Source organism: Ischnura elegans, chromosome 13 (assembly GCF_921293095.1).
Source record: "Ischnura elegans chromosome 13, ioIscEleg1.1, whole genome shotgun sequence".
In the NCBI taxonomy this organism is placed as follows: Eukaryota; Metazoa; Arthropoda; class Insecta; order Odonata; family Coenagrionidae; genus Ischnura; species Ischnura elegans.
Window position 1 is genome coordinate 10,724,419 of NC_060258.1, and position 12,598 is coordinate 10,737,016.

The following is a 12,598-nucleotide window of genomic DNA, read 5'->3' on the forward strand; positions in this document are numbered from 1 at the left end:
TCTATTGGGACGTTTTCAGCACGTTCGTATCTGCCGACAGTAACAAGTATTGACACCATGCGAGGAAAGATGGAAATCCGACTTTGATAGAAAAGTCGAGGCTAACGACGTTTAATATCGTCTATTTTCTGTGTTTTTCCTTTTTATGCTTTCATAGCTAAGTTTATTTGTTTCTAATATGTTCTTATTCCTTTTGGTTTTTCAATATTGAATATGTAATCTTGACATGATGATATTTCAAATCATTTGAAATTGAAGGAAGAATAGGTATGGGAAGAATTTGTCCCCCGGTACTAATACGGCAATAAATCAATGTAGGACAATACATTTCTATCAAAACCAGATGTCTAATATTTCACAAATTTACTTCATGATATCGTCGTATTTATGAGTGTAAAAAGCAATTACATGACTAAGTTCTTACAATTATACGTGACAGGGAGAGCAAGGGAGTATTAGATAATTTTTACTCAGCTGGCATTTCAAAAATGACTCCCGTAACTTTTTATAAGAAAAGGAGTAAGGACGTTGTTCAAAATGTGATTTTGCACCCAAGGAACCTTGTGAAATCTACAGCAATGAATTTTTGAAATCAGAATCACCTGATGAGTCCTAGAGTGCTTCAGAAATGTTTTCAAAGTTTTACAAAATGCAATGTTTACTTGTGTTTGAAAAAGAATTGTAGATATATCATTTCTAGCGCATAAAGCATCCAGTTTATAATTAGTGTTTGATTACAATTTTTAACAGTCTCCAAAGTTATTTGACAAAGAAGCCTAATTTCCTCAGACACGTTATTATGGATGGATTGTTCTTTGCTTTTAGGAAAATACTTTTTTCTAGCATATTATTTTATGCTGCCTGCTGCAGTTTGATTGTAATGGTATTATTAATGATTTCCACATTGCGCACTGACATATTTAATGGAAGAGAAAATTTTAACAGGGATGCTCCAATGTTTTGTTAGTATCAATAATTATTGTAAATAGGCAGTTAATGATGACTTAATTCTTTCTAATCTAACAATTGTGTGGCAAGTTGCCTACCTTCTGGCAAAGCCGAACTGTGACGGGAATGCCCAATGAGCCAAAATCTGCACATTCCTCAATTTTAATCAGTTTGAGAAAAAGTTATTAAAATGATAGGGTATGATCTCCCTTGATTGAGATTTGGAAGGAAAACATTTTTCTCAGGTAAAAAGAAGTGTCTTCCAGAAAAGGTTAATAGTTTTAACCAGCTAACACCCCACATTTGAAAAGGAGAAACGTTTGGTACTGGGATCACTAACGTTAAATTTCCTGGAAATTAGCCTTCAATGTGACGAGGAAAATACTAGATGATCGATGCCAAGTTGCAAATTGCAAATATCGTCTGGCATACTTTATTAATGTTCCTCAGAATGGGTATACCAGTAATACATGGATCGTGTTCCGATTCAGTGAATGAACAGTGTCTGCGATTGTCATTGTGACCTCAGTGCTATGTCGACTGACATGTTTTTACCCAGGGTGATCAATTCGACCCTACAAACTTCCATCTTTTTGCCCATACCTCCGTCAGAAGCGTGTAATGAGAAATGACTCAATTGCAGCCGACCAGTTATTCCCGCATACTCATACATTTTTCATTTCTCATTTACAGTTGACACAGGGAGAAGAAGCAGAGAAAATAAATATTACGTAACCATTCCATTTCCATTTCTAACTTCCCATTCTCCATTTTCAGGGTGTTTAGGCTTTCAGGAGAGTTTCTTTCAATTCCATCGACCAGAGCAAACCCTGATCATGCATGCACATCTACTCACCGACCGTCTCGCCGTTGCCTAGTTGCATGAGCACGATCACTAATTGCAGGAGGAGCTGTGGCGCAGACTCATTTAGCGCTTCATGCAACTTCCAACTGAGCTGGCTCTGTTCGTTTTTCACCATCGCCGCGAAGGAATGCGCGTTTATCAAGGACATATGACTTTGTCTGTGAAAGAGGGACAAGAATAAAAACTGTTATTCTATAAAACATTCACATTAAGGCCTAATGCCCACCTTCAGCAATTTATTTTACTCAAAGTCAAGTTCCTTGCTACCCGTCGAAAAATAATACCTTTTATCGGCTTTTTATCCAATTTTGTAACCCAAGCAATCCCTTAAACTAAAAACAAGGTCACTTGTTATAATGACAAAACCTTGGGAATATTGTTCAATAATACAAAAGATGAAATTGAACACACATTAAAATTTGGTATGTACGAATTATAAGGTAATAATTGTGATTCATGTTAAATCGGCCAAACGGGACCAAACATCAAGACAAGGATGAAGAAACACGAGGCATGCTGGAGGAACACGAATGACAAGTCAGCTTTTGCCGAGAACCTCTTGGAAATGGGGAACCAACCCTACAAACACAGAAAGGATTAAATCTGTATTAAACACGTATTTTGAAATCCACGAAATCTCAATAATATCTAGATTTAATCTGTTGCAAAGGTGTTGCTATGTCCTCTTTTTCTCATATTATATCTAGATTTAATACATGAAATATCTTGCCCCACAATACAGATTTTTCGGGGATTAAATACAGATTTCAGTATCTAGATTTTCCAGGGATACATTATAGTACTGCTTTTCATTTGGACTTTTATCAAGGAACCTTTGCGTAACAATTAATGAAATATATTGAGGAAGCTTCCCTGAAGGGAAAACCCTCTGACCACCACAATAAGATCTCTACCTATTCACCCCTTAGCTCCAACAAGAATTATATTATCAAGCACCCAATAAGCAAAATCTTTAAAAATTAAATAACCACTATGCAATAATAAACTGACTTGAAGGAAAAAGATTGTTTATTTGGATTGAGAAAACATGACTATTAATAATAGATATTTTATTAAAAAGGTACAAATATCTATTTATATCACATACAAATTCCAAGCATTTCAAATTGCAGTGAAATTAATAATTTATTAATTCAACTAGCTTTTAATGTGCCCTTATCAATGTCATAGATTTTTAGGTGGAAAAATACATTAAGTAACCACTTCGCAATAATACACTGACTTGAGGAAAAAGGTTGATAATATGGATTAAAAAAACATGAGATAGAGTAATTGACGCTTTATTAAAAAATCACAAGTATTTTTTATTATCATTATACATGAATTCCAAATTACTATGAATCTAATTGATGTTGAGCATCATTTGCCTCCTCCTGCCCCTTGCACTGGCCTGCCACAGCCAGAAAGGGAGGAAAGATAAACACAATATACTACATATAGAAAAGTGGCAGGTGGATAAAGTGAAAGGCTTTGCAGTCAATATAAAATAAATGTTTAAAGTACTAGTTCAGGGAGAAAGCAGATCAATAAAAACAAAGGCATTGAAATCAACAAACATGACGACACTCACGGCAGAGTTAAATGCTTATAATACAAGGTTAAGATAGAAAGCAGATTCATAAAAACAAAGCCATTTAAGTCAACATAAGTGAGCCCATTGAAGTCACAGTTTAACCATGGGCCCAATAACGGTCACTCTAGTGAATTTTTAGGGAGAGAAATGATAAAATTTTTATATTGCAAGGTTCAGTTTGAAAACAGGTTCATAATAACAAAGCCATTGAAGTTAACATACCTGAGGACACTAAAAGCACAGTTCAACCATGGGCTTAGTAAGAAAAAAGTTAATGGAGAAACCAAGTCCAAAAGAAGGAATCTAAAGGGAATTATGGAAACGGAGTTCAGACTTCAGGGTTCAATAAGCCCACCGAATAACATTGAGAAACGAAAAATTTCTCCTCGTCGTCTTTTTTGTTGCCAAGACCATCTCTCATTACTATTTTCAGAGGCACTTTACAAATTGAAACATTACGATACAGTCATAAAATGAAGCTCATAATGAACCAACGTAATAGATAAATGTGCACCAACGTAATGGAATATGGTTTAAAAAAAAAAACTACACATGTGTATTGAATGATAAAGTTCACTACATACGGAAGATCCAGGTTACTGTGAGATGCAAATACGATACTTATGCAATCGATGGATATTAAGGAAAAATATAACAGATAATGGAGCAAATAAACCATATGCAGCTCGTGTCGGTCAAAACTAGTCGTTTAGTAACAATAACAAAACACACTTTCACAGTTCATCACTAATTTTCGGCCATTTTGCAAAATCACGTCCCCGACGCTAGCGCCGCTAGTGGCGCAGAAACTTCGGAAACAGATTTAATCCGTATTTAAAAAGGATTTGGAAATCTAGATTTGATGTATTGTGAAATCTCCCTAAAATACAGATTTGATCCTTTTTGTGTTTGTAGGGAAAGCAGTTGAGATACAAAAACAATGCATTTTACTGGGAAAGGAAGGATGGTGGTTGCCTTAGAAATTCAAAAGATAGCAACCAAAGAACACCTTGTCAACGACGTAATCCAATCCATTCCACTTTCAATCCAATCCTTTCCCAATCCACCCCCCTTATTACTTATCAGACTCCCAAACCCCCCTTCTTCACAGTAGTACCGTATTTGGCGACTCTGGCACATGACGTCACATCATCATGTACCTTAAATATCTTCCAGATTTGAATAGATAAATTTTTCATATAAACGGCATAGCTGTTAGCATTTTATCATCCTTCGAATACAGCCATCAAATTTTCTATTGGTTATTCGGAATATTCGTTATGAAATGTATTATAATGTATCTAATTTATCAAGCATCTGATATTTTGTCTATCCATTTATTCTGGTAGCGATTATTAAGGAGAAGATTCCCAGATGTACTGGAGAAGTTTACCTTCCTCAAGAAGTAAGAGTTGAAGGAGGGGGAATAATGGATGTTGAAGGTAGGGGAGGTATCGAATGGAGATGATTAGTCTCCGATACGGGGAGGGGTTGTTGACCCAAATTAATGATGATGGGGAGAGAGAAAAATGTACTATCCTCGGATGTTCATGATGACTGATGGGGGGATGATGTCTTTACAATTGAAATGAGGATGAAAAGTTTAATGTACATAAATTAATTTAAAAAAATTAAAAATGGACTAAAATATATTATTTCTTTTTTAATTTAGTTGCCCAGATCTATGACAATGAATTATGTTAGAAATTGCATTATGGGGATGGAGTTGATCTTCCTATTTTCAAAAACAGTGAGAATTCAACACTAATTTGGAATATTAAAATATATAAATGATGTTAGAGAATATAAATGTTAACATAAATCACGGTTTCTATTATTAGCTTGAATGATGAACATTTTCTGTAATAGACGTCAAAACGATATATCGTCAAATAGAGGTACTCTTGCACCCTGGCAATGGACCTTCAAGGGAATTTAATCGTTTCAACCGAGCGATAATAAAATGCAAACGGCTATACCGTATAAAGCATACATTTATCTATTGAAATGTGGAAAATATTTAAGGTAGATGATACTGTGACGTCATGTACCAGCTTAGACATGCACTTTCGGAGGCTTAGGAGTTGAAAACGTAAAAAAATCAGTAATTCGTACATTACGACGAAGAGGAACATTTTTTGTAGTAACTGACAAAACGCTAACTTTTCAATTAATGGTACCCTTGTACCGTTACTAGGGAAATTGAATGAGTCTTAGGAAATCAGATGGTTAAATTCTAAGGAAAATAAAAGGCCTCCAGCTATGCCGTTTAAAACAAACATTTGTCTATTGAAATGTGGAAGATGTTAAAAGTAGATGATGCTGTGACGTCATGCGCCAGTCGCCATTCACGTTTGGAGACTTACGTGTTGACTTCATAAAATATAATAAGTGATTCCTGTATAACGTTGAAGGATGAACATTTTTTGTAATAACAGTCTAAACGCTAACTCTATAAATAAGATACCCTGGTATCCTTACTAGGGACATTGAATGAGTCTTAGAAAATCTGTTGATTGGATTCGAAGGAAAATAAAATGCTTACATCTATACCGTTTATTTGAAAAATGTATCTATTAAAATGTGGAAGATATTTAAGGCACATGATGCTGTGACGTTATGTGATAATAGTTGCCGTTAAGGTACTACTCTTTACAAACTTTGTTTCGACCCCCTTCCCCTCCAGGAATTACCAATCCCAGCTCGGTACCAACCCCACCTCATCAACAAACATAGTGTGTATTAATATGTCCCCAACATATGTTTTATATTCTTTGTACTTGATAATTATGTAATGGCTGAAAACGGTCATTAAATAGAAATTTTATGTTTTTTGGAAGGAACGAAGTGTTTATTATTGATAGTATGGAGCCCTTGCACCACGTACGACCATCTAGTTTCGATTTAGTTCGGAATGGAATAGAACTAATTTACTTTCGAGTCACAAGCTAAGGAAACGTCTCTATCGACCAGCACTCCTTTTGTCACTGATGGACAAAAGCAACCTGTCAGCAATACCGCAACACCTTCAACCTACTTGTCAGCCTAAAGGCCACATTTAAGAACATGATAGCAATAAGTTCTCGGTAGGGAACCTTTTCTCGGAGGTAGCAGTAGCTCTACGTCAATGGTGGCGCTTAAAGAAAGAAGCAGTACACGTGGAAAATTGTGAAACTAATGGGAAAATTTCCGTGAAGGCATTTCATCGATTTTGAACAAAGTGGAAATTTAAGGCGAAACTTAATGACACGCAAGCAATCGCATTATTACCGCAGATAGTTGGTCGAACTCATGGGTAAGTGGGTATCTACGGAATTTTGAAATAGCAAAGGTATGAGAGAGAATTAATGTGAAAATGTTTTTGTCAAACCACTGCATACAGGGAGACAATCTATTTTGATCCTTTTAGCCTCTTAATTATTCGAACATCACTTCTGTCTCCTTTACCTGGGACCAATCCATAGTTATTTATTTATATCAATGAGCGAAATGGTTCCATTACCAAATTAACGTAAGCTCAAATGCAACACTTGTGTAGGCTCAACTTGATGTGGAATAAATAATGACAACTAACTTCAAATACTAAATTAAAATTTTTTTGTATTTTATCATTGCGTCTGACATTCTCTGCCAATAAGTTCCAAAATGGACTCATGAGAATGGAGCATTTTAATAATTATTAGTTTGACAGTGGAACCCCCGGATTTCCATTCATTTCGTAGAAACATAGGCTACTTAGTTCAAATTTACTCATAAACTGATTAAATTTTGCAATACCATAAGGATATGGAAGGTAAAGCTTTCGTAGATAAATTAGTTCAAATAATTATTCAATAGGCTAGAGAATGACCACATTAAATAGCGATATATATTTCCATCATTAAAATTAACATGAAGTATGCCAACGACAACGGTATTTACCTTAGGTCCTCCGACGATTCCATGGGAAGACCTCCACGTGCTCTATGCAGCTCCTCATAGAGCACGCAAAGGTTTCGGTCATATGTTCTCCTCGATTTGATGGCAAAATTCACGCTCCTCAATGCTCTGAATGCAAAAGAAAGATATATAAGTACACTTACAACCAATTTATCATAACATCAGTTAGTCTGAGTGCCTGTCACTAGCTTTTATTCAAATTAATTCTATTCCAAACAGGACCAAAATATATTCTATACACAGGCAAAAAAAGATTCTACACTATTAAAAATATACAATTAAGTGGTTAAAGGTGGCCGACGCATTCCATCTTCCATTCCTCTTCCATGAAACCGCAGCGCTCAGAACTTTTACTCTCCAAGCCCCCATTGTTCCCCCTCTCCACCCTCCTCTTTCCTCTAATCTGTATTTTCCTCTACTCGCTTCCACAACGGCGTTTTGTGCAATAGAAAATTTTCCTGACAAAAATACCTGACGACGATACAAATTGTATTAAGCAAATGAAAAATTACCCATTATATTACTTACATATTAAGATATAACGGTTAAAAATCGTATTTTGAAATCTACGCCAAAATGACCGGCAGCCATCTCATTTACCATGTTTCTTACAGTCATCGCTTATAATTGCTGATACTCAATAAAAATTTTAATAGACCCTCATCTGAGCCGATAAACTGAATCATAATTTTTTAAAAATCTATTTGCTTAGGGGTTGCGATTTGTATGGAAGTCCACATGGTAAGTATTGCATTATTTTGTTCATGGATACTGCATTAATCTTCTGTGGAGAATGTATGTATTGGGAAACTGAATAAATGTAAGGACTTTTCCTCTGTTTTCAAGCAAGTATACAATAACACACATACTCGTGTTATATTTTAGTTAATTATGGTTATGTAGAAATTAGGGAATTATTTGAGTAAAAGAATTTCGGCTCAAAGTTTGTATATTTATGTACATTCCACTTGAACAACTGTTCCAATATGTGGAATTTTTAGTTATAATTGATAGTCACAATTTTTTTGGCGAGAAACTGTGTCAGTGAGTAAACAAAGATTAGAAAAACTCATGAATAGACTTGAAAGGCTACCCTTAGGCTGCTTTCGTCGAACGTAAAATATATCAATAAAATAGTAATAGGTAGTAAATATTAGGGATATGTGAGTAGCACTTTTTGATCTCGAGTCGAGTTGAAAACTACTCGCGAGTATCGAGTCGATTATGGTAATTTCAGGACCAGGCAATAAAACCATGCATGCTCTAATTTATTCTTACTTTTCCGATCCCATTATGAGTTTTTCATTCTAAATGCTTAAATTGATGTAAAACGGAAAGAGTAATGAGAAACTTTGAGGGTAATTGTGCAAGAGTTAGGAGGTAAATGAACATTAATTTGTCTTAAAGAGTTCCATAGGCACAATTGAAATGAAATAACCTTTAGAGATGAAACATCTTTGAGCCTTTCAATTCTCACGCTGGAAAAACAAATTTTCTACTTGATCAAGCAGCAGATTTTGACGTCTCCATATTACTGCCTGCTGAAAATTGCCTTTCATGGCAAATTTCTGCCAGTAAAGGCCAGTAGAATTCAAGGCAAGGCCATTTCTGCACAAGTACATACTTACTATCCATAATTGTAGGATTCGGGAACATTGGAAATACCTCTGAAAAAATATATCAATGATTGTTATGGGTCTTGAATCTTCATGGAGTTTAAGTGAACGAGGTGAACGAACTGCAGAACTTAATTTTAAATTTGTAAGGCAAAAATATATGCATTTCTCACGTCGTTCAATCAACCTGAGTGACTTTTGTTTTTTAATTTCTTAGAAAAAAACTCGCAGCAAATGAATGAAAAGAAAATTAGTATCGGACGTACGCAGTAATCAAAAAGGCTAAAAGCTTGTGACTTAAAACACCGGAAAAAACTGGCATTGTCCAATACAACATTAAAGTTAAATATTTCTTTCAGAAATCGTAATAACATTTTAAGCATTCTCTCGGCGTTTGAGTGAATGAAAATGGGTAGCGTACAGAGTTATCGCAAAGGAAAGTATGAGCATATTGTTGGCGAAGGGACAGATGAGAGCTGGTAGCCAATATTCGTGTTATGCGTACAAATATGTTTGCAGAGCGCAACAATACAGCAATGCATTTTAAGTAAAATACAGCTGCAGCTAACTGTCGAATGGCTTTTCTCAGAAACGGAAAGTCTAAGGGAAAAAGTATGGTAATAATTTTTTAGATAATTTTTTTTCTACAATTATTACAGGGCAATTGTTTTCATAAAACAAACGTTTTGGCCAAAAAATGCAAGAAACCCATTTAGTGACCATTGACCTTGAATAAAATGTTTAGCACAAACGGGATCGATGGAGACTTTTCAGTAGTTCATCAAAGTGGTATACTTAAGGTTCATGCAAAATTTCAGCTCGAAGGGAACTTATGTAAGAGTACCCCTATGTTTTGGGCAAATTTGACCGGGCTATTCCTTTCAGAGATCTCAACAATTTGTTACGAATTCTCTCGGCGTTTGATTAAAGAAAAATGGGTAGGTTACAAGGTATCGCAAAAGAAAGTATGAGCGATGCTGTGGTCCACTTCGATTACTCCGATCACGCCACCGGGTAGGAAGACGATCGGCCGCCGCGGATGATGAAAAGGAAATTTGAGCCCACGGTGACTACTGAAGTATACATAGCAAGATGAAACTCCCGGGCCAAGGCATAAGGAATTATTAACGACTTTAAAAATTATAGTAATACTTAAGATTAATGATAGCGCTTCCTGTCGGCAGATTTCCGGCCGTACTAGCATCGACAGCTCTGTAACCGAAACTACTGGACTCGACTCGACATTCGTAATGCTACTGAAAACACTTGAGTTGAATACCAACTACTCGGCTCGACTCGGATTTTCGAGTACTCGCGCATCCCTAGCCTATATGAATGAATGGCGGAAACTTTTTGCTAATCGTATGCATTATTTGCATTTTTTATTATTATTGTTAAGTTCTGTTGAAGAGTTTTAAGTTTTATCTCTGCATATTAAAGCTGGAATAATAAATGCTACACAATTTGTTTAACTAGTCAAAAATCAGCACATTTGCAATGATAAGTTCACTATGATTAGTCGTTACAATATAATTTTTAACAATGACTTCATAGGTAGCAGTTATTTAATTTTCAAGCGCATTATGTGGTTAATATAACCTTTAAAAAAATTTACCGTCGCAATGTGCTTGTTGCTGCGGGTCATGATACGGAATTTGCAGTCTTGGAAACCGTGGAATTCCGACGCTGCCGGGTGCAATTCTCTGCCCAGAATACTGAAATGCACCCGTGCTATAGATCATTTGGGAATTACGACTTCCGGAGGAATTTCCATCATTTAATACACCGTTCAAAATGCTGTATTGTAACCTTGTTGGAATACTCATGATTATTAAGCCAGTGTCCCACGCTCAAAGCTGTATATAGATTTTTGTATCTAATTTTGACACAACACACGCGCACCGTCTCACACATGTATCATTAAAACCTGCTTCTTATATTGCGTACGCATTGCACACTTCCAAACTCGCCCAAATCCATGGCATTTATTCAAATGATTTTAATGACTAAATTGACAAACAGCAAAAGAATCATTATGTAAAAAAGGCTTGTATTCTTACCGAAATATCAGTTTCAAAGATTCTAGCCGAGAGAATATATCCTTCCAGGTAATGTCGTAACCACGTGCCTTCCTGAAAGAAGATGGTTTTGTAAGCCACATTTAAGACTAATTGGTCAAATACCAATGCAGTAAGAGTAGAAATCATCTATAAAAGGAGTAACTTAAGCAATAACAAAGAACCCATGAATAAAATGGTAAAAAACCCAAGAAAAATGACATTGCGTGGTTTTCATGGATTGCTATTCGTGGAAGTAGAAAAAATACATCCCCAAATATGTTAAAGTCAATTTAGTTGCCTACTCACACTCACTCATACGATGTTTTAATTCCAATTCTTGTATGAAAACGCCTAGGCGCATAAAGACTAAAAATCATGGTAGGGGTTAAAGGGCATGATAAGGGGCCGAATATTAATAAAATTTCCCCACATATTTATTATTTATAGAAGTTTAATGCTACTAATGTTTAATCCACGAACAACATGATGTCACTTTCATCATTTTAAATATTCATAGGTTACAAAATTTGTCAGACTGAAATATTTTCATAAAAGGAATTCTCTGAGGTCTGGGGAAGGGTTTCATTGCCAAAGTCATCTAGCCATTGCTGCGCCACTGGTAAGCTCAGTATTACAAAACTTAGAATGAATGGCACCCAACTCGCGGGTCGACTGGTAGTGAGTATTACATACAATCCAACTTGTTAGAGGTGCATAACAGTTGCGTTACCAGGAGGCATATATTTACTATGTTTTCGGCAGGGAATTATGCTCAGAAAACTCCCTTTGCTTTGGCTCACAAGAGTAACTAAATGATGGCACTGGGACACCTCTCCACTCACCAACATAAGTAATGGCAAAGGTTAGAAGAAAGAGAAAAATGTTTTTGCGACACGGACTTCACATAATTGAAATTAGGATTCTGTGTGAAAAATGGAAAAGCATCTGACGCTGCTGTATCGCAGAAAATGATTTCCACGCAGACAAAATTTAATTTCATGTGAACATCATGGAAATAATTGTGAACAGTAGGCTTTTTTAAAACGAAAAGTAGAACTCATTATTTATGCCATTCCTTCGTGGTTGAAATCACTAAATTCTATCAGATGTTGGACGACTCTGCGAAAGAATGGGGCGACGCCATTTTCCCTTTTCCAGGGGATATAGAGGAGTTGTAAAGGTTATTCTACGATCGGTATGGAGTAAAGAACATCAAGTCAATTACCAATTAAGTCTTTCCTGTAGGTGCCAGCGATTGGAAAACGTTTTTCGTGGTACGAGTAGCATGAGAATATTTTAAGCCTCTCTGTACGAAGGTGTTTCTTGGGGTAGAGTTACACTGGTATTTTCATCTCTAAGATTTGGGACGCAAGTAAATAGGACGCACGTCCCTTACCCCGGCCACCAGACTACACCCTCCAACCCTCTTATAGCACCAATCGACGGCCAACTTAGTCCTTTGCCAGTGTTTTTTCAAAGAAATGTCGTTGAATTAATTTTCAATAATTTACAGCTATCATAGAATTATTAACATGTTTTAAGCATTGTGGAATTTTAAACGTCTTTCTAGCGTTAA

General features: G+C 35.9%; 1 long non-coding RNA gene across 1 annotated transcript; it reads right to left on the reverse strand.

Annotated features, from left to right (window-relative positions):
• Positions 1-1,923: 1,923 nt before the first annotated feature.
• Positions 1,924-11,086, reverse strand: LOC124169992. Its single transcript, XR_006867283.1, has 3 exons — positions 11,023-11,086; positions 7,329-7,454; positions 1,924-1,971 (listed from the first exon to the last, which is right to left on the reverse strand). It is a non-coding gene; the product is annotated as an uncharacterized LOC124169992 (long non-coding RNA).
• Between the last annotated feature and the right edge of the window lie 1,512 nt (positions 11,087-12,598).